Source organism: Lissotriton helveticus, chromosome 3_1, assembly GCF_964261635.1.
Source record: "Lissotriton helveticus chromosome 3_1, aLisHel1.1, whole genome shotgun sequence".
Taxonomy (NCBI): domain Eukaryota; kingdom Metazoa; phylum Chordata; class Amphibia; order Caudata; family Salamandridae; genus Lissotriton; species Lissotriton helveticus.
In genome coordinates, this window is record NC_136061.1 from 27,401,768 (window position 1) to 27,429,102 (window position 27,335).

The following is a 27,335-nucleotide window of genomic DNA, read 5'->3' on the forward strand; positions in this document are numbered from 1 at the left end:
CCGCTGACTACATCCTCCTAGGGGACCTCAACTTCCACCTGGAGACCAACAAGGACAGCAACACCACCACCCTGCTGGACAACCTCGCCAACCTCGGACTCAAGCAACTGGTGAACACCCCCACCCACTACGCCGGACACACGCTCGACCCCGTCTTCTCCTCCAGCAAGGACGTCTCCTTCAGCCACTCCACCGGACTCCACTGGACAGACCACAGCTATGTCCATTTCAGCTTCAGAAGGACCACGACCCACCACCACCCGCAACTGGTTCCCCGCAGGAGCTGGAACAAGATCACCTCCGACCAACTCTCCACATCCCTGAACCTGAACCCTCCCGCCAGCTCAACGGACCCCAACCAGGCAGCCAACGACCTCACACAGTGGATCACCCACTGCGCTGACGACCTCGCACCCCTGAAAAACCACCCCAGCAGACAGGGCAGCAAGAAGGCCTCCTGGTTCAACAACGATCTCATGAACTCCAAGAAGAACCGCCGCACCCTCGAATAAGCCTGGCGCAAAGACCCGACTACAGACAACATGACTGCCCTCAAGCACGCCACCCGCAAACCCCACCAGCTGATCCACGACACCAAGAAGACAGCATTCAAGGAACGACTAGACAACAACGCACACAACAGCAAAGAACTGTTCAACACCGTCAAAGAGCTCTCGAACCCCAGCGCCAGAACCAACGACATCACCCACTCGCAAGAACTCTGCGACTCACTTGCCTCGTTCTTCCACAGCAAGATCGCCGACATACACAAAAGCTTCGGCACACAGCCCACGCACCCGACCACGGAACCGACGCCCACCACCACCACCCTCCGCGCCTGGACCCCGATCAGCACCCAAGACACCATCCACACAATGAACACCATCCACTCCGGATCACCAACCGACCCATGCCCCCACCACGCCTCCGTCATCGCACCCCAACTCCGAGACGTCATCAACTGCTCCTTCAACACCGCCACCTTCCCGGAGAGCTGGAAGCAGGCCGAACTCAGCGCCCTCCTGAAGAAACCTTCAGCAGACCCCACCGACCTCAAGAACTACCGCTCCATCTCGCTCCTCCCGTTTCCTGCTAAAGTCATCAAGAAGACCGTCAACCGACAGCTTGCCTCCTTCCTCGAGACGAACGGATCCCTCGACCCCTCGCAGTCCGGCTTCCGAGCCAACCACAGCACCGAGACCGCCCTCATCGCAGCCACTGACGACATCCGAACCCTGCTCGACAATGGGGAAACGGCGGCCCTCATCCTCCTGGACCTCTCCGCAGCGTTCGACACTGTCTGCCACCGCACCCTAGTACAACGCCTCCGCAACAGCGGAATCCAAGAGAAGGCTCTGGAGTTGATCATCTCGTTCCTCGCCGGAAGAACCCAGAGAGTCCACCTCCCCCCGTTCAGATCCGAGTACACCGAAGTCATCAGCGGCGTACCACAAGGATCATCACTCAGCCCCACCCTCTTAAAAATCTACATGAGCCCGCTCGCGGCCATCGCACGCCAACACAACCTCAACATCATCTCCTACGCCGACGACACACAGCTGATCCTCTCCCTCACCAACGACCCAACCACCGCCAGAACCAACCTACACGAAGGGATGAAAGAAGTAGCCGAGTGGATGAGGAACAGCCGCCTGAAACAACTCAGACAAGACGGAAGTCCTCATCCTGGGACCACCTTCCTCCGCCTGGGACGACTCCTGGTGGCCCCCTGCCCTGGGCAGCGCACCCAAACCAACAGACCACGCACGCAACCTGGGCTTCATGCTGGACTCCTCCCTCTCGATGACCAGACAAGTCAACGCCGTCTCGTCCTCGTGCTTCAACATCCTACGCATGCTCCGAAAGATCTTCTGATGGATCCCCACCGAAACCAGGAAGACGGTCACCCAGGCACTCGTCACCAGCCGACTGGACTACGGAAACACCCTCTACACCGGAACCACAGCCAAACTACAGAAGAGACTCCAACGCATCCAGAACACCTCCGCACGACTCATCCTGGACATCCCCCGTCACAGCCACATCTCCGGACACCTGAGAGACCTGCACTGGCTCCCCGTCAACAAGAGAATCCCGTTCCGACTCCTCACCCACGCACACAAGGCCCTTCACGACCTGGACCCAAGTACCTCAACAACCGCCTGACCTTCTACACTCCCACCCGATATATATATATATATATATATATATATATATATATGTTAGTGAGCAAGGCGGGAGCAAGCCGCCGAAACGCGTCTGAGCAGAAACTGATTGAAAAATAAAGCGTTTGAATTGAGATACACGGAGTCCGCGCCTTCTTTGATAGCAAGTTTGGTATGGTGGTAAAATATATATATATATATATATATATATATATATATATATACATCCATATCTCCAAACAGCAGTTTTCCGAGGACTCTATGGTCCAGTGGAAGGCTAGGAGTAGCCGAAACGCGTAGGCCGTCCGTTAATTGATGCACGTTACTTTGCACATGGTGTGTAAATAAAATATCTGTGAACTGACCTGTTGCTGTGCCGTGACTTCATCCGTGGTAATCGTGGGTAGAAGAGACAATGCAAAATTTGGCGCGATAACTGGAACGCGCATCACAGGCACTCTTGGACGAGGTGAGGCGGTCGGAGCAAAGAATCCAGTGAGTACGATTTGGAGAATGAACGACTGACATCTCTGCTGCAACTACCGGGGTTCCGCAAACAAATGCGCTTGAAGAATCGCAGGAGACGGAAATTGCGGAGGATTGAAACGGTGAAGACCCGGCGGTGAGTGAACTGATCGGGGGTTGTGTTTGGTTTCGCTTTGCTCTGTAGTGGGGCGGAGGCGGCGTTGTGAGACGGCAGCCTCCCGTCGGTAAACAAACCGTTGGGAATAGTAGCCGGGGTGCCAGCGGGAGTAAAGGCGGTTTCACGAAGACAACAATCAATGTGATAATTAATTACCGCGAAAAACCCTGTGCACTTTAAATCCATACTCCGGTAAACGCACGTACGGTGCGGTTTAATCAACGGTTAAAATCACCCGGAAAGGAAATTGGAGAGGGAGGCGACAGTGTAGCCCCCTGAGAGATCTGAAAATTCCTTAAAGGGATAGAGCAGCATTTCAAGAGCGGAAGGAACACAGAGTGTTCACTAGGAGCAACAGACACATGGGAAGTCAGCGAACCTTAAAAACAAAGGAGCTGTCGGTCCCAGAATCTAAATAAAGGACACACCTGGCGAAAGGAACGGAACATCAATAAGAATCATTAAAAGCCAACCCTGCACAGTAAAAAATGGCACACACGTCCAGAAATCGCCAAATGAGGGCGAGCGAGTTATCAAATGATGACAATTTACCCATTACAACTATGAGATCTAAAGGGAATGTGGGAGAAACAATAAAGGACAGAACGGTTTTAACCATAGTAAGAGAGTTGCAACAACAGCGTGTAGGAAGGTAGATCCTGACTATGGTTACCCCCAACTTTTTGCCTGGTGTTTTGCTGGTTTTCTGACTTAGTTGACCTGAGGCCCTGCTATTCAGGACCCCAGGCCCACTGCTCTCTCTGTTAAAATGGATTCCATGTACCCTAGGTACATATCTGATAGGCACTGGGCCCTCTCTGAGTCCCTGTACCCAGGGCTGAGGTGCACCCAGAAGTCTCCCAGGGGCTGCAGCATGTATTATGCCACCCCTGGGCTGACTAACTAAACAGACACAACTGGCTGCTTGACAGCTGGGAGCAAGGTGGTGTAATCACCCTTTGCTTTAGATATAGTATACCTATATCTAAACCTATATGGACACACAGATCTCCTATCAGTCACTCCTATGGCAGGCCTTAACAATCCTGAAGGCAGAGTGCTTGGAATCATGTGAGATGGTGCTCTGGCATGAGCTGAGCCTGTCTGCGGCTTTCGGGATCTATCCCTTAGCCGTTTCCATGATAGCGTCAGACCATATACTCTTAAGTGCCTTATAATCCTCGCGGTTATGGTAACTTTGGTCTGACATTATCTAAACATGTCGTGTAAGGTGTCATACGCTTTGGAATACTACCCCCTCGCCAGTTCTGGCGACGGGGGTAGCATTCCACCCCTCTAGAGGGAGAAGACATGTTGGTAACCTGTAACCCCGGTTAAAGTCGAACATAGCCTCAGCTCCACAAGATGGATGCTGCCACCGAGACACAAGTCTGCCCTCCTGCTGCTGGGAGTCCTCCCAGCGCGGGAGGCAAGGACAAAGGGTTTCCTGCCAGGGGTGGTGCCAGCACCGTCCCAGACAGGATTTTGTGTATCCCAGGTAGGCAGGGCTATAGAGGAAGGTGACTGCAAGTGGCACCCCGGTGCTCACTATGCATAGGCCGGTCTGAACCAGTTCCAGGGGCACACCAGCCCCTGAGCTGGGGAAAGTCCGGCTGGGGAGAGGGGTGTAACCACCCCCCTCCTAGTCCCACCCCTAGGGCAGGACTTAGTCGCGTGCCAGCCCCCTTTTGCAGGATAAAGGTAGGAGCAGGCCCCCTTCCAAATCAGATCATCTTTGAATCCTGAAACTACTTTCCACGAAAGGAACTCAAGACTCTTCCTAAGATTTCTCCCTTGTGACTAAGGAGTAGTCACCCTGCAGCAGCAGGCACCATCCAAGCATCGCGGTCTGCTGTAAGTCTCTCCTCCGGATCAAGACTGCCCAGCTCGACGAGAACCGGCTTCCCTGGCACCTCTGACCTCTACCTACATCTTCAGCCCAGCTGAGACCCGTGGGTGTGCGAGACCTCGAGGGACCGGCCATCTTCAAGACTGCACGACGCTTGTCCAGCACGACCACCGAGCGACCCTCGACCAAGTGCTTTGGGGTAAGAGAAGCCCCGACCCTGAGCAGCTCCAGCACCGAAGTTCAGCCCCCCTGCATCCACGAGATCTGCGTGGGGCCCTTCTGCTCTTTGCTGCTCACCGCATTGTCCCGGTCACTTGCCCGTTGGCTGGTGGCCCTCTGACGACGAACTTCGACGACAAACACCGCTGGTCTGGTTGCTCCAGACTGGCCCTTGCTCCCCTCCAACAGAGGAGCACCCCGGACCCTCCTGGTCCACTCCAGACGCCATTTTAAGTCCACCGCGTGGGCTTGCATTTGCCAAGACTTGTTGCCCCAATCCTGGGTCCAGCGACGTCGACAGCAGATACCTTCGTGGGACAGCTCGCACCTCCATCCTGGTCGCCGACAACGCCTCCTGGTCCGAGAGACTGCAGAGCCCAGCAGCGCCCACTCACCTGGTTGAGGTGACTTCGTCCAGTGCCACTCTGGTGCCCACTTAATCACTGGCTAGTGATTCAGAACTTGGTCCCCTCTGCTTACAGGTCCTCTTCTTCCCCGATCCAGGCTTGGATCACCACGAACTTCTTCACTGGTCGCCTGCCAGCAACTTCTTTCTTCAGGCTCCTGGTTCATCAACGAAGAAACCCGACGACACTTGAACCCTATGCAGTCGCAGCCCCTGGGCTAGGTAAACAGAGTACTCCGGTGCTCCAGCGTAGACCAACTCTCTAAGTATCTAGAACCACTTTCGTTTTTGACCTACCTAGTCGGGTTCGCCCGAAAACACTAACTTTTGCATTTACTAGGATCCATAGACTTTGTCCCGCCTTACGCGTGAGAGTTCCCACTCTGCACACGACGTCCCCAGGCCTCCTGCTTCTAATCCAAAGGTTTAGTATTGTAGGCCTAGCGTTTCTACAGTCTATGAGAGTAGTACTTACCTGCTAGTAATTTCGCATACCACTTGTGTAGTATATGGTTTTTCGTGCCCCTCGGGCATTTGTGTAAATTGTGCGACTTTAAGTATTTCTTTAAGAGTTTTGTTGTGTGCTTAGCTCCCTGTCTCATAAAGAGCCAGGGTTGTCTTGTTATAAATAAATATACGTTTATTTTCATAACAACTTGTGTGGTGTCCTTTCACTTGGTGTTCAAGGGGTATATGTGATGGTAAAACAGCTGGCTTAACACGCCCTCTAGAGTTTAGCCTAAAGACTGCACGTGTCCATGCTACTAGGATAGCTGGTCTATCAGGTTGACTTACAACCAAACATCAATAAGGGTTGTTTGGACTGATACATAGTGATCACTAGAATAGTGAGCCCTGCATATCAGGCCAACTTCTCACACAGCGTATTCAAGAAATAAATAAATGGTGGGAGAAGACCACTCTTGAAAAATATATCGAATACAAAAGAATTCCACGCGGATTGAGAATCCTTATAATGCCAACTCTAAATGACCTAGATATGGATCTAATTAAACTATGGCAAACCGATACAAATGAATGTTCCTTTAAGTTGATGAGAACTTTAATCATCCATGCCGAAAGAAAACTTGAAAAAATCACAAGCATAATAACGGCATTAGAAATTGAACTCGCGGATATCCCCACATCAGAAGAAAACAAGGAAATCATTGAGAATATGGAAAAAAAGGTAACCAAACATGAAATGGAGGTAGAAAAACGTAAGGCCAACAAATTTACCAGAGACAGGTTGGATTACACGAATGGGCTAATATATACATTCGCGCGTAAATACGACACTATGAGGAGTCATGTGGCAATGGACAAGAATACTGACACAGTCACTGAACCAACAGAAGAGGTGGATAGCTCTGAAGTGAGCTCTATTGAAAGAGAATCTATCAGTACACCACTGGATTTTCGGGGGGGAAAAACAGTTGGCACATATGGTCACGCGACAGAGAGGGAGAGGCAGACTCAATGCGTGGGGAAGGGAACAAAGACCACCAAAGAAACCCCCGACAAACCAAAAACCAGAAGGGGTGGAAAAAGAAACCAAATCAAAAAGAGGCAAAGGAAAGCAAAAGTAGCAATGAAGAAAATGATGATATCTGACAACATAGTTATAAACTTATCAAGCAGAAAATTATCAGACATACAACTGAAACTTTTGAATAGAGGCCTTTCTTATTGCCCGACGAAAAATATGAATGTACCAAACGCACGCATTGACTTATACAAATGTTGCCGCAAAGTGAAACTGAAAAAATACTTTGCTGAAAAAGATCAGAAAAAAGACACATGCCCCCAAGACAAAAGAAACTATGTCCACTGTCACACAAAAGGACCTACCAGCTATGATAACTTTAACATCAATCAAAGAAACTCCTTCAGCAAGTCAAAAAGATAACACAATAACACCACAAATGGAGATTGAGTTCTGTGACACACTGGGAATACCCACAAATTTAGGAGGTGACAGTGGTTTGAAAAGAAGCTCAAGATTCTGTCCACAACTTCCACCGGGTAATAAGGTGGATTTGTTTCATTAACTAATGGTAGAAGAAATAACTAAGATCGCGGACAAATCGGCCAAGGTTGTAAAGAAGAGACAAAATCTTTCACCACAAGAATATATAGCCATGTCCGAATTAAAAGACGATGCAACAATAATAATCAAATCATCTGATAAAGGTGGCAGCCTAGTGGTACAGGATGTATCAACTTACATTGAGGAAGCTAATAGGCAACTTGACAATGAAGAACATTATGAACAACTAACAAAAAATCCAATGGAAGAATGGACTAATGAATATCATCCTTTGTTATTAGGTTGGAAAGAAAGGGGCCTAAAAGAGTTTGATGAGTATTGCTATCTAAAAACAGAAAATCCAATTGTTGCTACACTATACTTGTAGGAAGGTGGCTACCTGACTATGGTTACCCCAGATTTTTTTGCCTTGTGTTTAGCTGGTTTTTGACTTAGTTGACCTGGTTCCCTGCTAATCAGGGCCCCAGGCCATCTGCTCTCTCTGTAAAATGGATTCCATGTACCCTAGGTACATACCACAATTGGAAATGGACTCCTTGTCAGCCCCTGTACCATGCACTATAGGTGCTCAGGGCATAGGTGCCACCAAGGCCTACCAGGGACTGCAGCATATCTTTTGCCACCCCTGGCTGGTTCTTAAATTGACACAACTGGCTGATCACTCAGCTGGGGTAAGGTGGTGTAATCACCCCTTGCTTAGATATAGTATACCTATATCTAAACCTATATCTGGACACATATAAACCTGTGAGCCACTCCTATGGAAGGCCTTATCAATCCTGGAGGCAGAGTGCGTGGTTTTATGTGAGATGGGGCTCTAGCATGAGCTGAGCCTGTCTGCAGCCGTCGGGAACAAATCCCTAAGCTGTTTCAGGATAATGCCATACCATATACTCTTAAGTGCATTATAATCCTCGCGGTTATATAGCAACTTTGGTTTGGCTTTATCAAAACATGTCGTGTAAGGTGTCATACGATTTGGAATACTATCCCCTCGCCAGTTCTGGCGACGGGGATAGCATTCCACCCCTCTAGAGGGGTAAGACATGTTACTTTACTTAAATGCGGTTAATTTCTAAAAGGACCTTGGATCCACAAAATAGATGCTTCTGCCACAGACACAAGTCTGACCCCCTGAAGCTGACCGAAACTCAGCCAAAGGGGCCTGGACAAAGGGTTTCCTGTCGCAGGGAGGTGTTACACCCCCCCAGACAGGAGATAGTGGATTGTAGCAGGGAGATTTGAAAGAAACCAGACACTGCATGGGGAGCACAAGGCTGCCCCTTGCATAATCCGGCCAAACCGGTTCTGGGGCACTCCAGCCCTCGTGCTAGGGCGGCCTGGATCAAAGGAAGGGGGTGTATCCACCCACTTCCTGGGTCCCACCCATAGGAGGGGACCTAGCAGGTAATCCAGCCCCCAAAATTAGTATAAGACTGGGAGCAGTGCCAAAGCACTTCAGATTATCCTGATGAAACATAAGAAACGAAACTCTGGACCCTTCGACATCCTACTCGACGTAGAAGACTGAAGAATCTCCCTTGTGGTCAAGGAGTGACCACCCTGTGCAAACAGGCACCATCCAGCCATCGACGTCTGCTTTGTTGCAGTTCCCGCCGGAACTCGAGCGACAGAGATCGACGAGATCAAGCTTGCCTGCCTTCTAACAGCCCGATCCACAGTCCCTGCAGAGCTGAGACCCGTGGAGGCGACCGGAAGCGTGGGGCACGCCATCTTGGAAAGACCACGAGACGCTGACCGTGCAGCCCACGAGTGACCCTCGAAGCTGTACACCGGGGTTTGAGAAGCCCCAACCCTGAGCCACTCTTGCACCGAAGTTCAGCCCTCCACACTCGACGAGTGCTGCGTGGGGCCCTTCTGCTTCTTTTGGCTCAACGCGTTGACCCGGTCACTTGCCAGCTGGCTTCTGGCCCCTGTGCCGACGAAACTTGAAATTCGACTTGCGGTTCTGGTTGCTCCAGATTTGCACCAGCTCCCCTGAATAGGAGCCCCCACTCTGACCCTCCTGGTTCGAGTGAGAAGCAATCTCCCGGTTCCGCGTGGATTGCTTTTGCCAAGTGTTGTTTGCTCCAATCTTGAAGCCGACAGCGCCGACGGCGAGAGCCTGCGTGGGACAGACCGTGACCTGCTCCTGGACTTCGTAGATGCCCCAGAGCCCACGTGACAGCGGAGAGAAGCTCCTCGACAACCACCTGATTGCGCCCGACATTGCCTGGTTCCGTCCTGGTTCCACCCTGGTCACTGCTGAGTGACCCAGACTCTGTCCCCTCTGCTTTCAGGTACTTTTCGACTTGATTCCACCCTTAGACTCCACTGGACACTTCTCTTTCACCCTGCCTGCAGCCCTTTCAGCTCCAAGCACCAAGAGCCTGCGTGACGAAACCCGACTCAACTTCGACCCTGTGCACCCGCTTCCTGTGGGTGAGGTAACATTGCAACGCCGGTGTTCCCACACTGGTACACACCTCTAGGGTCTGTGTCTTAAGTTTTGTTCCTCTAGGTTCAGCGGAAGTGTCCTTAAACTTTAACTTTGTAACTTTTACGCACCATTGGTTAACATTGGTGCATGCGTGCGCTTTCTGCACTGCACCCGAATCCCGCGGGCTTTTCCCGACTTCAGCATTGCTTGTCCCGACTGCTCCCAGCGATTCCCTAGGCCCTAGGCCTAACCACTGTTCGATTGGTATCTCTTATACCACTTGTTTAGTATATGGTCTGAGTGGCCCCTCGCCCTCATCCATATTTGTGCAACTTTGTATGTTATACTGTGCTTTTGATTTAACGCTTGTGCCCCTTTATTCATAAAGAATACTGGGGATTGTTTTTAGTATTAAATATATATATATATATATATATAATATATACTTGTGTGGTGTCCTTTCATTTGATATTACAGGATTGTATGTGGTAAAACAGCTCGCTTAACACGACCTCTTAAGTTAAGCCTTTAGGCTGCTTAGTCCATGCTACCCCTAGGATAGCTTATCTAATAAGGTTGACTTACAACCAGACACCATAAGGGATTGTTTGGTCTGATAACAGGTGGTTCCAGAATTGGAAACATCACCTATCAGGCCAACTTCTCACAATACGTTTTACCGAAAGTGCACAAATCCCTCATACGACCTCCAGGAAGACTGATTGTGAGTTCTATAGGTTCGTTACTAGAATCAACATCAAGATTCATAGACATATTTCTAATGAACTATGTGACAGCACTACCTTCTTTTCTGAGGGACACAATGGATTTCCTTAGAAGGATCTCTGAGAGTGAATGGAAACCAACTTACCTCATGGCAACCATAGATGTTGCCTCTCTCTACACCTCAATACGCCATGAGGATGGTGTAAAAACTGTGAGGAATGTGCTAGGAGCACGCTCAGTGAGTCTTTTGGAACATACAGCAATGCTATTGGATATGCTTCACTACTGTTTAACACACAATGCTTTCCTATTTTTGGGGAAAATGTATCTCCAAAAACAGGGGACCGCAATGGGGACATCATTTGTGCCCACTTATGCGAACCTCCTGATGGGGGGCTTGGGAAAGTGAGGTGGTGAAGAAAGAAGAAGAAAACAAAAACGGATCCAGAATAAAACTTTGGTGTCGTTTTACTGATGACTTGTTCATCATATGGGAAGGAGACAACAACTCACTTGAACTATTTATTGAATCCCTGGAGGTAAATGATTATAATCTACACTTCACCTCAAGTATCAGTTCCACAAATCTCATCTTTCTAGATGTAGAGATATTTGTAAAGAACGACAAACTGTGCTCCAAGATTCACAGGAAACCAACATCATGCAACAGCATCCTCCACGCGAATAGTGGACATCCTGTGAAATTGAAATGGAGCATTCCATATGGTCAAATGTTACGAGCAAAAAGAAACTGCTCTGAACAAATGGATCTAGAGGATGGGATAAATAAAATGAGTCTTCGATTTCTTGAGAGGGGATACCCTGAAGAAGTAATATCCTCTGCAAAATCAAGGATGACAATGAAAAATAGAGTGGACTTGCTTGTACCAAAAAATCAAAGGTCTGAAAACATCATAGACCTGGGAAGTAATCATGAGAATGAAGTGACAAGATTAATCTTTGATTTCGACAACCAAAGTAATGATATGAAAAGGGCATTGCAAAAACATTGGAAAATCTTGCTCTTGGATGAAACTTTGAAAAATAACTTACCAACCTTTCCAAGCATTGCTTTCCGGAAAACTTCGTCTCTAAGAGATATCTTAACACAAAGTCATCTTGAGTTAAGAGAACCGGATAAACAAACTTGGTTAACAGCTCCTGGGTTCTGGAAGTGCTACAAGTGCAAAGCCTGTGAACATGGCGTGAACATCAAGGAGTACAAACTTCAAAACGGCAAAACAGAGAAAATAAAGGACCACATCACGTGTGAATCCAAAAGTGTGGTCTATAGATTACAATGCCCCTGTGATCAATTTATTGATCGTGCTCCCGATATAAGATTTAAGTTAAGAATATTACAACACCTAAGGGCAATTAAGAACAAAGACCCTAGCTACCCGATGGCCACACATTTTGCCAAACGCCATCAGAGTAACCCTGCCTTATTGAAATATTCAGGAATCAAATTAAGCAAAATCTCAGAGAGGGGTGGAGATCGAACTTTACAACTTCGAAAACTGGAATCCAGAATATTAGGCATGGGAACTGAGGTCCCATTTGGACATAATTTAGATGCCGAACTGTTTGTACACCTGTAACAATGAGAGGAGGAAATGGTAGAGGAAATGAGAGATCTATCTCACAAATCAGAGAAGTGTAAGAATGGTATAAATAATGTAACTAGATGTGAGGAAATCTGAAATTGAATGTAACATATCAGCCAGAACCCATGAACCAAAAATATTAGAGCATCCAAGGGTTTTTACAGAGTTATTATGAATCATTGTTAAAGAGGAAATGGACAATAATGGAACAACATAGAATGAATGGGTGTCTGGGACATGAACAAAGCGGATTTAAAACCTGTACTTTACATAAAATCTGAATGTTCATTTGCTTCACCCAATCTAATACAGCCATATAAACTAGCAACTAAGGAGCATGTACATAGTTGAGGAACATTTAATAGATTGTAATTATCAAATATGTAAATAGTGTACATATATACCAGTGGAACTAGAATTTGGCTTTGAAAGTATGTTGAAATACAACTTAGTCCGGGATTGTGGATTTAACAGCACTTTACTGAATATAGTCGAGTAACAATGGATTCATTAACCATCATAAATTACCAACAGTAAATAGAAATGGATGTAAAAACTGTAAAATTGTAGAAATGTTAATATGTATATATTATAATTTGGTTTTGATTGGTTTTGAACAATTAGAGTACTTTACGTGAATATCAAAATGTAAAATGGCTGTCTTAGTATGCCGGCAAACAACTGTGCAGGGTTGTTGGTCTAGATGACCAAGGAAAGGGAAAAGGGTACTTACACTGAGCACTTTAAAAATGAGGTCTATACCCGAGGACTCTATGGTCCAGTGGAAGGCTAGGAGTAGCCGAATCGCGTAGGCCGTCCGTTAATTGATGCACGTTACTTTGCACATGGTGTGTAAATAAAATATCTGTGAACTGACCTGTTGCTGTCCCGTGACTTCATCTGTGGTAATCGTGGGGAGAAGAGAAAATGCAATATATTTGTATGTGGATATATATGTGTGCATATGTATATATGTATATGTGTGTGTATATATATATGTGTATATATATATATATATATATATATATATATATATTACCTACTGGCGATAGCCAGTAGGTATATATAGTTGGGATTGTTTTCCATAGGGAAATCGCAACATTCTATTGGGAATAACTTTGGCGCCGGTTGAGGAATCTTCCTGAAATTTTCCTTAACTTTGCCTCGCGGTGCTCCGGTCCTTCCCTGAAAGTTTGGGGGGATTCGTCAAGCGGGGGCCGAGATAAAAGGGGGGTCCCAAAACGTGTTTTCCCCATGTTAATTTCCATAGGGCGGTTGGACTCACTTTTAGCCCGAACGGCTGAATGGTTTTCCACCAAACTTGGCAAAATTGTAGGGACTGGTAGCCCGATGTGCCTTTGCTATGTCTCAAGATATGTGCTCCAGTGGTTTTTACGAAAATTCACTTTGAAAAAATATATATTGGGCTACATTGGGCTATATATATGTTAGAGCCCAAATGTAGCCCAATGTAGCCCAAAGATGGCCACCAGAGACAAAAGAAAATGTAGCCCAAATATCAGCCAGATGTAGCCCAACTATAGCCCAATGACAGAATGTCCCAGAGTGTTCTAAAGAACAACTAGAGCGCTAACAGTCTTACTTATGACAAAACTATGGCACACCTGAAGTCATCTTGATTGGAATAAAGTGTTAACACTTAAAACATTTAATTTGCAAAGGAACAAAATGAGGGGGTTCATTTTGCCATAGAAATTATGATTAGTGCTGAAGGAAGAAAAATTAGGGCACATTTTGAGTGACTTCTCAAATCCTCTTATATTTCATTAAAAAAATTCTGATATGCAGTCTCCCAAGATGGCCACCAGAGACAAAAGAGCCTGTGCTTAAAAACTCTGTTAGCAAAGCAGGCATTTGAGATTTAAAAAACGTTTTAATATATAAAAACGTTATCCGCTAATGGAATTAGCATTTAAAAAACCTTGCGAATTCAATGAAAAAACCATAGGTTTCAGGCCTTATATAGTTAGGAATTAGCATTTAAAAACCTTGCAAATTCACTGAAAAAAACATAGGTTTCAGGCCTTATATAGTTAGGAATTAGCATTTAAAAAACCTTTGAAATTCACTGAAAAAACCATAGGTTTCAGGAGTTATATAGTTAGGAATTAGCTTTTAAAAAACCTTTGAAATTCACTCAAAAAACTATAAGTTTTAGTGGTGTTATAGTTAGCTGGACATTTTACTCATACAAAACTATTGAAATTGCTCCTATATAGCTATATAGTTAGTTGTACTAACTATATTTCGCGCACCCGCAATCCACTGCTGATGATGTCACATATTAGATCATTCATGACATGGTCAGTGACATCACTGATGACATCTCAAATGACATCACTGATGACATCATCCACGTGACAATCAGATACACCTTTTCATACACTATTACAATTTTTCATCACTGTTTGTAAAATACAGAGTATCATATTTAAATCCATTGTCACAGCAATACAAGTATCTAAAAATCCACTCCGTGATTCATAGATGTATACACACATCTAATCACTTATCTATGGATTCACTCATACATGCTGTCAATGAACAATAGAACACTATCAAAAATACTTATACATCTATATCGACATTAAACAATAGCACGCATCCTATTCACATATGAAGTCATCCTACTCACTTATGCAAACAATGGATCATACTTACATATTTACTTAGGAAAACACTTATACAAACACCACTTCTTCTATTCATTTAGATAGTAAGTCATACTTAGTGAATTATAAAATCATTATTACAGTTATCCATTCAGTCACTCACACAATCATTGTGTCTTATGTATACTTATTTATATACAACAACTGACACATACACTGCCTTTTATTTTTCTAGTTTGTTGGACCTGTACCATTGAGAAATATATTTGCTCATCACCACACCCATAAAGATATTCACTCACCCAAACAACTGTTAGAACATGTAGTTTTAACTTCATATATCTACTGAATCAACTATTCACACATCTTTGGACAGTCACACCCCCCCCACCGAACCACAGACACTTTCACACTCCCATACAAATACTTAGTTAACTAATCAATAACTAATATAGACTTTCACATAGCTAGTAACCAACTGTAGAATCAGTTTACACAACAACTGACAAAGTGATACAGATATTCACAGTTTAGTCCCTACCCACTATATTTAGTGAGACATAAATTGGTCAAGTAAACAGTCAATTACACTGCTACTAAATCCTCCATCCAAATATTTATTTATATATTTCCACTTATTCTTCAATGCAAATTGCTATATATATAATGCATATTTAAATAACGAAGCAAACCACATTCACTGGATGATGTCATCAGTGATGTCATTTGAGATGTCATCAGTGATGTCACTGACCATGTCATGAATGATCTAATATGTGACATCATCAGCAGTGGATTGCGGGTGCGCGAAATATAGTTAGTACAACTAACTATATAGGAGCAATTTCAATGGTTTTGTATGAGTAAAATGTCCAGCTAACTATAACACCACTAAAACTTATAGTTTTTTGAGTGAATTTCAAAGGTTTTTTAAAAGCTAATTCCTAACTATATAACTCCTGAAACCTATGGTTTTTTCAGTGAATATGTATATGTATATATATATATATATATATAGATAGATAGATAGATAGATAGATAGATAGATAGGTAGATAGGTAGATAGATACATATATGTATCTATTACATACTGGCGGTCGCCAGTAGGTAGTTATAGTTAGGACCTAGTTTCCATAGGAAATCCGCAACATTCTATTGGGAATAACTTTGGCACCGATTGATGAATGTGTGTGTGTGTGTGTGTGTGCGTGTGTACGCGTGTACGTGTGTGTGTACAAGTGTGTGTGTGTGTGTACATGTGTATGTGTACGGATGGCGAATGTTACCATCGCCAGGCAACCCAGGATGTTTTACTTGGTCGGCTCCTGAGAGGCCCTGACAAAAATCACTGCCTTTGGAGACTGTAATTAACTGCGTTCCTCTGCACGGTCTTCACAGCCTCACTGTAAATCTTAAAGTTCTGGGTGTAGACGGAAGCGGGTAAGGACTAACCTGTGACTGGAACACAGCTTTTGTTTTCAGCGCATTTAATTTTAATGACATTGCTCTCTGTAACTGGTCATATGTTCATGCATGATGCTCGTTGAACACAAACATCGTCATTTTCACAGAGCTGCAATAATAGACAAGCATTTACAATGCCACGGTTTCGCTTTTGCCAAAGTTAGAGCTATTGGCATTGTAAATGATAACATTTTTATTTATGTGTTGGTTTTGAAAACAAATAAATAAATGGCTTTGTCATTTACAATGCCAATAGCTTAATCTCTTGCAAATGCGAGACCTATTGCATTTGCACCCACACACTCACACAGAGACTCACACACACATAGACTCACACACAGAGACACACACACAGAGCCCCTCACACAGAGCCACACACACACACACAGCGCCCCCCCACACACACACACAGCGCCCCCCCACACACACAGAGCCCCACAAATGGCAACAACAACCTCGCCATGGAGCACACAATTAACCTTGTACAGTTAAAAAAAAAAAAAATGAAAAGACGCACTTCTGGGCTTTGCGCCCGCCAGGAAATCCTTTTCAAATGAGAATCTTGAGGATGGCATGAAAGATATGTTCACCTCGCTGTAAACTTCAATTGTAAGACCGCACCAGCCCCAGGCATGGCGGCGAGGGTAGGAGGGAGGAAACTCGCCGACCTGACAACAACAAAGGAGCCTGGTGTGACTCAGGCAGGTGATCTCAGGCCCAGAGAACCAGGTGGCGAGGCGCTGCGTGGGCATCTCTGAGCTGGGGCAACGTCCCACCGACACTCAAAACCAAAAGGGTGATGATGGCCCCAGGAGGGGGTGGGCACGCGCTGCCATACCCACCCAGAGACTTATGGGCATGCTCCCCGGTCATTAACAAAAGCACTTCCATGTGCGTGGTAACATCACCGAGTGGTGGCTCAGTGTCTAATGGAAGTTTGTAGGGGTGTGGGGTTCCCATGAGCTAGTTTCAGATACCTCATCTGGATTATAAAGTAGGTGTCTGAGGTCCCCAATTCCCGATCATCAGACCGCCCCACGCCCAGTGCTCGAAGGACACTGCAAGTGTGATGACCTATCCCATGCTTATCACGACTATCGAGGTATAGTGAAGTTTGAGGGTGAGGGTCGGTGGCTCAGTTCTGAGGTGACAGCCACACCTTGATGAATGACAAAAGTCTGCCCCATCACTCGCCATATTTTGGCGGACTCGCGACTTAAAACGCCAAAGGTTGAACCGACCCTGACGTGATGCTGACTGGGCATCCCCAGTCTGGCCACGACGGACACTTACCTTGGGTTTGTACAGCCACTTTCTGAACCTGTTCATCATGCCCTGCTGTGTCCAGCTCCTGCTGACAGGGCTCTGATCCTGCTGAGCCGGGCTCTCTCCTTCGGCTGTGCCGAGCCCGAGTTAAATCAGCTGTGAAATATTTCCCTCCTGCCCGTGCCTCGGGTTTCTCCGGGGCTGCCGAGCTGGGACAGCGGGGGAGGGGGCACCGCTGCGGTATCTCCGACACTCCAGTGACAGCCACACTCCTGCCGCTGCAGCAGAGCAGTTACAGGCAGCTTACAATACTCCGCAGTGAAAGAGGCGACGGACTTCACAGTCAAGTGCACTCAGCGTAGGCACAAAGAAAGGACCAACGCATAAAATGTATTCATAAAATCCGATATCCACGGGCAAGCGTAAATGTTACATCACAAACATTATTTACATCTTTTCGTTTAAATGCATATTTGCATTTTTTACGTGTTTCAATTTGTTCTGAATTACTGTGCTTAAAGCGTTTATTGTTACGAGAGAGTACAGTTTGTGCATCCTCGGAGCGTCGAGCGGCTTCCTGTTGCCATGGAGACCAGTAAACATACCAAGCCATTGCTTGTCTGGGGCTGGTAGTTCTTCGATTTCAATGAAGCACTATAATGCTAGGGGCAGTCTTTTGAAGGAAAACTTCAACTCCCAGACGTGAGACTTCAAGGCGTCCACAGATGACCAGCGGAGCGCCACTGCCTTCAAAATAATTGACTAAAACATCTACGGAGACACGGACAGCGGAAGGGGGGGCGGGAACATGCGGCATGACAAAAAAGGGGCGGGACTTAAAAAAGACCCAGAAATGCCCCCGAATCGCGTCCTGACGTGGAAAGAGTGATGGACAACCAATCTCCTCCAATGGCTAGCCTCCATTTATGGAGCTAGCCAATGGAAGAGAGAGGCGGGACAAAGCCCCATACTGTAGTATCATAAGATTTCGCCTGTGCGAGCACTGCTGCGCAGTGCTACGGCCAGTCGAAACCTAAAAACGGCTTCTGAAAACTACCATCGAGTGCAGACAGATGTGGGTTTCAACTCTTACGATCCACACATGCGCAAAGCAGAGTCCAAAGCAGTTGTTCAAGATGTTTTTAATTTTTCATTAACAGCGCTCTTCACAAAGCATGCGTGACCTGCCCCTGTATGCTGCAGGTAGTTGCCTGGAGCGAGCGCTCTAAGTGCAATCTGAAGGTTTGTCCAGTGTGCCGTCACATGTAGGGGCAGAGCCGGAGAGGGCAGTCGGTCTCCCGTCTCAGCTCCAGGGCATCTATCTGCACGCAGGCAGCCGGCCCTGGTACCAGCAGGGTGCTGGGGCTGGAGGAGCACGGTAATGCGGGGTGAGCAGCTCACGGCTACAGAAACACTGTGGATTCTGCGTCTTTCCACTCATTTGCCCCATTGTTGCTTGTTTGTTATCACAATAGCGCCTGCTTCACCGGCCGCCATACACTTCATTTAATTAATCATGGGCGCCGCACTTAACATTTTAGCATGGTGCCCGCTTATTTTATTTGATTTGTTTCCTGCCTCGTGTTGTTCTTTTGACCCTAATGCAAGCCGCTTCTGAAAGGAAGGTTTTGCACGAGCGGCCAGAGTGCACAAACTGTGTGCTGGTGCCCAAAGGACATTACAACAAGCGCTTTTCGTGTCCACTCGTTTACAGGAGATAGGTGTCACTGTATCGCTTCAGCGCGTACACTGTGCATAGGTTGTGAAAAGTGGCGAGGATGTGGCATCACGGCCTCAGCTGCCGACTTTGGAACTGCTGAACCCGGCTCTAGTCTTGGCATCGGCGAGGTAAGGGAACAGAGCCGGTGAGCCGCAGCCATGAAGGAGGTGGACAGATCCATGGGGCTCTTCAGCCAATAGAATTTGACCTGTCTTGAAAAGTTAATTGTCTCACCTGAGCCGTGAACGAAGGCTGAAGCCGCTGTGAGCTCTACAAGTCCTCACTGAGTGCCCCCAAATGTTGTTTTTCTCCCCACCGTGTCATGATATATTGTATCTTAAAGCACAGCAACCGTTCGCCTCTGCCACGCAATGCTCCTTCTATCACTTGCCTCTGTTTCTAACCTTCTCGTAACTCCTTTATAAAGTGCTAGTAGTGGACGAGGTGGCTTCTGGGAGGAATGGGCGAAGAAATACCGAGGTGGAGCAATGACACTGCACTTTTTGCTTAGTGGCCGTGTGGAGAAGAATGAGTCCGAGACACGTGAGCACCCAAAAACTGCACACTTGGAAGTGCCGCTCAAGACGGGTGGGAAGAAAATCTTGTCACAAAGTATAACTAATGCATCCCAACCATTCATTTTAACATGGTGTGTGCCCACATTGAAATCAGGGTTTCGGATATCGTATTTTCCGCCTGTTGCTGAATGAGCTAGTGGAGCATGCGTGTTTGGGATAAAATCTGTTCCCACCATCTTTGGTGAATTAAAGTGTAAACTATGTGGTTCCAAATAGGGACTGCAATACTGAAAATTAACATTTTTCTAGCATCACTCTAGGTGGAGCAAGTATTCAAGAGCACTACTAAGGGCATTTGCTTGAGCGAGAGAGTTGGATGTGACAAAATAAATAGGCTGTATTTAAAAAAAAAAACTATTTCATAGCCGGGCGCAGTGCTCCTTAGACCTGGGTTCCTGCAGAAATACTAATTACCATGTATACTCCAAACTATGTGTTCATCCTCTTCACTTCATCTTTATATGAATGTCTCTTGAGAGTAGTAGGACCAGTGCTCACATTACGGATTGCACATAAAGCCAGGCCACTAACCGGAAGGAATACAACCTGTAACTTTTAGTTTACACCATTTTCTTCTTCAGTAGGCTCACTAAGGGGCAGATTTACAAGCCCGTGCGCCACTTTTAACATGGGAAAAGTGACGCAAAAGTGGCGCAAAGGGCTTGTAAATCTGCCCCTAAGTGTTTGTGCTATTTCACTAAGGCTGACATCCTTTCGTTCCCTGTGACATGTTTACATATATTAACGGCGTCGCACACAAATCCCCTAAGCTGCAGTACTTGTACCTATAATTTGCAGCACACAAAACACGCTTTTATTTTTTATTTTTGCTAAGTTGGTGGCTGTGTTAGCGTCCGTTTTGGTGGAGCTGCAGCCAAACAGTTCAGAGGTCTCCTTTTGATTATATGCTCCCAGAGTGTAAACGAACATATAATTACAAACTTGCTGCTGGACTTGGTGTTAAGTACTTCACAGGTCTTCTTGAACTAGTGTGCTTCACGGCCAGAAAGAAGCAAATAACTTCAAAGGAGCTGCCTGGCCTCACGTCCCTCTTCTTGGAGCCGCAAATAACTACTACAGCTTGCATATGTTAACAAGCATTGGCGATGCCAATCGCGCTCGCTATTGGGATCTTGTATGTATTTAGCTATGCAGCACATTAGCGGAGGGGGAGCACGACACACAGCATTTTAGCTAATGTCTGCAGAGAGCTTCTGCTGACTCAAAAAGCGCCTTCTTTATTGATACGCACTTAACCTGACTTCTAGTGCAAAAGTGATTCAGCACCCACGCTGATGTTTCTACATTGCTAAATACATATAATATCCTAATGGCGAGACCGATTGGCATTGCCAATGCTTGTTATGGATAGAGACGATTTCTGCCGCTCTCCAAATAGTCCTTGTTGGTGCATCTGTGGCTATAGTGTTGCTGACCAAATTAACATATGGGGCCAACACCTCTTTGGCTTGTTTAAATAAGTCCACAGCAATCTATTTCCCAGTGGGCACTCCATTTTCGGTGACATACACACTCTGTTGTTAACATTCCATTCGCGCACACCTGCACTCCCATTTCAAGTGCTTTATGGTCGGAGTACCTCAAATGGCCTTACTTTCCTCAATGTGCAGAGCTTATTGCGAATTGTGTTGACTTACGTACCTCCTTTCCCCTCGTCAATAGTGTTCTTCACTTGGAGGAACAACGAGTCTTGCCAACCCTACAGTTCGTTGTGCACATGGTCTGACAAAGACCTAAGGTACTGTGCATTCCCTTCCTTTTAATCTGCACATCAGTCCTAGTTCATGGTCTCCGCCTCTTACAGTCATCGTTAGGTCCCCTTCTTCCTGCAAGTTTAGGTGTGCACACGCTCCTTGCGGTGACACACACACCACCTACCCTCAGACTCCTTCTGTGTGGGCGCCAGTTACACGCTGACACACGCACCTTTCTCCATCAGAGTGTGTGCACCCTACGGTGATGCGCACACCTTACTGACTTCAAAGATCCAATTACGTACCCATGTGTCTGTATATTTTCAGATTTTGAGGACTTTCATTTTAGTTTTAGGTTGCGATATAAGTGGACTTACTTAGCGGCAGTAATTCTTTTCTATCAAGTGTTGATTATCTGTGCACACCTATACTAAGGTCTCAAGTGATCCAAGTGCATCCCATGCAACAGTATATGTTCTGGTTTTAATGTGATTGTCAGTAGTGGGGATTCCCATCTATGTTGACTTGCTTACCTGCAGTATGTCAGCTCTACTAGTGTTGGTTAGCTGTGTACTGATTTTCCCTGTTCACTCTGTGATTCGTATAATAGCTTTTTGGCAGGGTATTTGTATTAGCATCTTCTACCTTTACTATGGCTGTACCAGCTATGAGTCAACCACACTCTTTTCTTAATGAGATTGGGGAACCGGAAATCCACTGGAAGGAATGGATTCATTTGTTTGCTTCATACCTTATCGCCATAGGTGTCGAAAGGTAATCTGCTGTTCGCAAACAACACATCCTATTACATAACTTCGGTATTCAAGGTAGAAAGATATACAACCAACCAAACATGAAAAGCTACTGCCTAGATAGCTCAATTATAAGGGCTCTACACCTGAGTCCCAAAATTATCCATAGTTAACTGAAGCGGACTAGGGCACAATAATTATGTCATACAGCCACAGAAAGTTTTTAGAAAAAAGTGTTCATTTTTATTATTTTCATGATTTAAATTAGAGAATATATATAAAAAAATGTACACATACATCATAAATATATAAAAAACATACAGGTGTCCCACGCATCACTTCATTTACACAATCAATCACACTCAAACAGACATTCATCAAACATTATCGATCACTCTTCACTCAGCACGATATAGCTGCCAACTGATGGTACGATGACAATGGTCCCGTTGGGTCTCTAGTTGGTATATGACCAAAATCAAAAAGATCTGGGACAAACTTCAAACGCCGACGCGTGTTTCGGTTTCAGGCCTGGAAATGGGCCACACCTTAATCAGGGCGGACTAAGGAAGAGTTGGGGACAACAGCAGCATCTGAAACATTTCATTAAAAAAACAAATTACATATTTAAATGTTCTTTTACATTTGTGAAATACACACAGTCAGCTTCAGGAACGATAGTAAATTAATATATTAATGCAAAAAAACCCGGATAAGGCGCTTGGGAGGACAACTATTGAACACATTAAAAAGAAAGAATGACAAAGTGAAAGAATAGAATCAGAAAAAATGAATAAGGAAGAATATACAACGTATAAAAAGACAAAAAGACGTGCATACAAGCATTTGTACTGATCAATCAAGCAATACGTGCACTGCCAGGTTGGGCTGATCCACCCCCTCCCAATGAGCCCAAGATGTAGAGATGGGGCGGGGGAGGGGGGAGGTTTAGGGATAAGAACAACAAAATTTAGGGTGTGGGGCAGAATGACCACTAGACGTTATTACAATAAAGCCCTCAAAGGACCTACCTACAAATAGTCCAATAAGCAATTCTCTTCAAAGATCTCTAAGAATGACCATAGCAAAAAATCTGGGAAAGATGGATAAATAGTTACTGGACGGGCCCAAAACCAAGACTTTCTATGTATCTATCTAAAGTGTATTTCACATTCCCCAGTCAATCCTGTACTCACCGAAGAGGGCGATGGTAGCTCAGTCCAAAATAATTAAGTACGGATTTAAGTTGCCGGAGGAGTCAGGTTCCACGATGCGGGGGAATACTCTGAAAATAGAAGGATCTTTGTGATTTACAAATGACCACACTTGTACATATACTAAAGGGGATCACTAAACGTTTGAAGAAAGACTTACCCAAAAAATAACGAGACACAGATCCAGGCGAACTCAGGATGCAGAGCCCGCGTTGCGGTAATATTGTACAGGGTAAAGTCGATCGATCGACGGCAAATATCCAGGGGGCCAGGAAGGTTTCCGTCTGTAAGACAAAGGGCAGGATCTATAAGGCAAGGAACATATCGTACTCGGTATCTCAGAGAATAATACGTGGGCGCAGAGCGACGGCTAAATAAAAAAATATACAACACCTTACCTGTAACGGAGCTAGAAGAGGATGAGGAGGATATGGATGAGTTTAAAGTTACCCTTTTGAAATTGGAGACACATTTTGGTGACAGGATAAATGTAGTCTTAGAGCGGCATAAATTCTTTATTTGTATCCAAGGTAAACAAGAATCCGTCACCAACTACATAGCAGCACTCAGAGGTCTAACCAAGTTATGTGATTTTGGGGAACTCAATGATTCCCTTATCAGAGACCAATTATGTCAATGTCATGTAAATGTCAAACGTTCTTATATAGCGCCTTATCACCGCAGGGTCTCAAGGCGCTTGCTTTGGGAACCCGTCCTGATTTTTTTCCCTGTGAGATAACCCATATTGGGCATCCCCAAGGTGAAAGCCAGGCATCCCGCCGCGGGTAGGCCGTAGTGGAGATTAAGCAAGCTATTGCCCAGAGTTGCAGAGTTTAAACCCGTGGTTCGAGTAGGCACCGAAGCGAGAATTATCGAGTCTGTGGACATTTGGGCTCAAGACCCTGCCGCGTCGGGAATTGAACCCTGGTCCCGGGTCTGACCTCTGCTTCAGGGTCTGCCTCCTCTAACCAGTGAGCCACACTTCTCCACACTTCTCCATTAGTCAGGTGCACCAATAATAGTAGCGTACAAGAAAAACTCCTGGCAAAAAACCCTACTCTAAAAGAGGCTTGTAGTGTAGCACTATCTATAGAGCACACTACTAAAGTGCATCAAGGAAATAAACTCAAATTGAACTAGTTGCCAATGTTCTCAACACCAGTGGTGCACACAACAGAAATACTTAAGGTTAGACCCGGAGAAGTCAACGTTAACAAACCAGTCAGAGTAACCGAGGGTTAAAAATGCTACAGATTTGGCAGCAGCGATCACCTTGCGAACAATATTTGTTCTACTGCCCGCAATGTGACATGTAAAAGGTGTAACAGGAAGTTGCATTTTGCTAGAGTTTGCAGAGATGGGGAGAACAGTCAGGTGAAAGGGGAAAGTGGTTTGCAGTGAGGGGGACCTATCCTCCAAGTATGTATTTCAAGTAAAAGATACCGACAATGATGCCTCTCCAAATCCTCCTGAATATACTAAGTATGCTAAATGTACCATTCATTTGAACAGTAAGCCCCTGGTTGTTTTTGCTGATTCGTGTTCCCCTTTTACTTTAATTAATCTTGATGATATTAGTGATCTGTTTGACATCTCTAGTCTTGATGTGTTGGAACCTGACATTTCGCCAAAAGGATACGCCAGAGAAGCCATTCCAATAATGGGGATGGTGAAAATGCTTATAAATTTCAAGGGGAGATCTACATGGGGTAAAGTGTACAAATTTAAGGGAATATAAACATGATGTTCTTACTGCTAAAACCCAATATTTTTCTGCAATTATTCTATCCTCCCCTAATAAGCCCAAGAAAATCTTTTCCGTTCTGACTAGTCTTTCTAAACTTGATTGAGTCACAGCCAAACCTCTCCCTTCCGAAGATCTCTGTGACTCCCTCCAAGATTTTTTTTTTACAAAAATCTCTACTATTAAACTCCTTATTCCCTCTCCCCCGCCCTCTTTTGATCCACCCTTACCCCCTCCCAGCATACATTCTTTCACTGGTTTTCCACCCATTTTGACCGAGAACTTTCTCAGTTTGGTGGGGTCTACGAAATCTGGCTCCCCCACCGATAGTTGTCCTTCTCACATTCTTCGCGAGATTTTTTCGGTCTGTCCCGACCCTCCTCTTGCCCTTCTTAATAAATCTTTGGCTATGGGCATTGTCCCTAATCTTTTTAAATCAGCAAAGATTGTTCCTGTTTTGAAAAAGGTGATCCGACTATTCCATCTAACTTTTGACCCATCTCTCTGCTCTCCTTTTTAGGCAAAGTTTTAGAGAGACATGTCACTCACTGCCTCAGTTCTTTTATTGAGGCCTCTGATTACTTTGATCCCTATCAAGCTGGCTTCCGTCCTTCTCACTCAACAGAACCATCTTCTTTTGGTCAACCGTGTCCGGCTTGCTGGCATCTCAGAGGTGGCCTTATGTTAGATCTCCTCCTTTCTGGAGAACCGCCACAAGGCGGCTCAACTTTCTTCCTTTTCTTCTACCCTTCGGACGGTAACCTGCGGTGTTCCTCAAGGTTCTGCCCTTTCCCCCCTTCTCTTTAACCTTTATATTTATGCTTTACGTCAACGGAAGGTCACAGTGTTCAATTACGCTGATGACCTTCTACTTATTTTTACGTTTTCTGCCTCTCCTGACTCTGTTTCTCACTCTCAGAACACCATGATTTTTATTCAGGACTGGATGAGCTTAAACCACCTTAAACTAAATCCTGATAAGACGGAATTAGTCCTATTCGGAGGCTCATCCAATCCCTGGTCTTCTAATTTTTGGCCTCCTTCTCTTGGCCCTGTACCCTCCCCCGTGAAATCTGTGAGAAGTCTGGGCATAAAAATCAGTGACGACCTTTCTATGCACACTCAAATCAACATTGTCGTTTTATCTTGTTTTTTGTACCTTCGTACTAATCGAAAGGTTGCCCGGTTCTTTACCATTGAGGCTCTTAAATTCATTCTCCTTGCTCTTGTCATCTCTCGGGTGGATTATGCTAATTCTCTTTATATCGGCATTCCTGCCTATGAACTACGCCGATTACAGCTCATTCGGAATCAGGCATCTAGACTGATTTTTAGTCGGTCTAGATACCTTCATGCTCTACCACTTTTGAGGCAACTGCACTGGTTACCGGTCACCCATCGATGCTTATTTAAACTGGGTTGTCTTATTTTTAAATCACTAGCGGGTTTAGCTCCTTCTTATGTAGCTTCCAGGCTTAGAACCTACACTCCCTCCAGAAACTCACGCTCCTCCTCCAAGAACCTTTTGGTTGTTCCACGGTTTGTCAGGAAGAAACATGGGGGGCTGAGCTTTTCTCTCCAGGCCCCTCGATTTTGGAACTCTCTTCCTGACTATCTTTGGTTCTCTCAATCTTATACAGAGTTTCGTAAAAATCTGAAGACCTGGCTTTTTACTGAAGCCAATTGATAAATGCTATCCAGTTTTGCCGCCTCTCCAGCAAGATGCAGCAAAGGAACTCGAGAAAGATCCTTTAATGTCACATTTGTTAAGTTCGCCACCCCCCTATATGCAGAGTGCTACAGCACCTCCACAACCTTTAGTTGTGCAACCCCCGGTTGTTTTGCCTCAGGTTCTTCCACAGCCGCCAGCTCCTCTTCAGTTGGCTCCTACTCTTCTGGTGCAGCCTCCTCAAGGGCTGCCGACCATACCTGCTCCACCTGTGCTTCCTACAACTTTGCCTACTGTATTGACTACTTCTTCCAATATTCCTTCTGATACTGCCTCTGCGTCTTCCTTACCTCACTCTGTTTTTCCTCCTGTTCTTTTGTCGACTTCTCCTTCTGTTCGACAGAGAATGACTGATACTGTTGTTAGCCTTCTATCTCCTTTCTTTGGGGCAGCAAGTATGACCCCGGTTTCAACA

At 45.5% G+C, this 27,335-nt stretch overlaps 1 protein-coding gene and 1 long non-coding RNA gene across 4 annotated transcripts in view; one reads left to right on the forward strand and one right to left on the reverse strand.

The window, feature by feature from the left end:
* LOC144822068 (uncharacterized) overlaps positions 1 to 19,548 on the reverse strand; it is a 50,232-nt gene extending 30,684 nt beyond the window's left edge. The window contains exon 1 of the long non-coding RNA XR_013608548.1: positions 19,423 to 19,548. This is a non-coding gene — a long non-coding RNA (uncharacterized LOC144822068). The remainder of the gene's footprint in view (positions 1 to 19,422) is intronic.
* The window catches only part of ADCY10 (adenylate cyclase 10), a 4,100,562-nt gene that overhangs the window by 192,769 nt on the left and 3,880,458 nt on the right, over positions 1 to 27,335 (forward strand). The window lies entirely within an intron of this gene.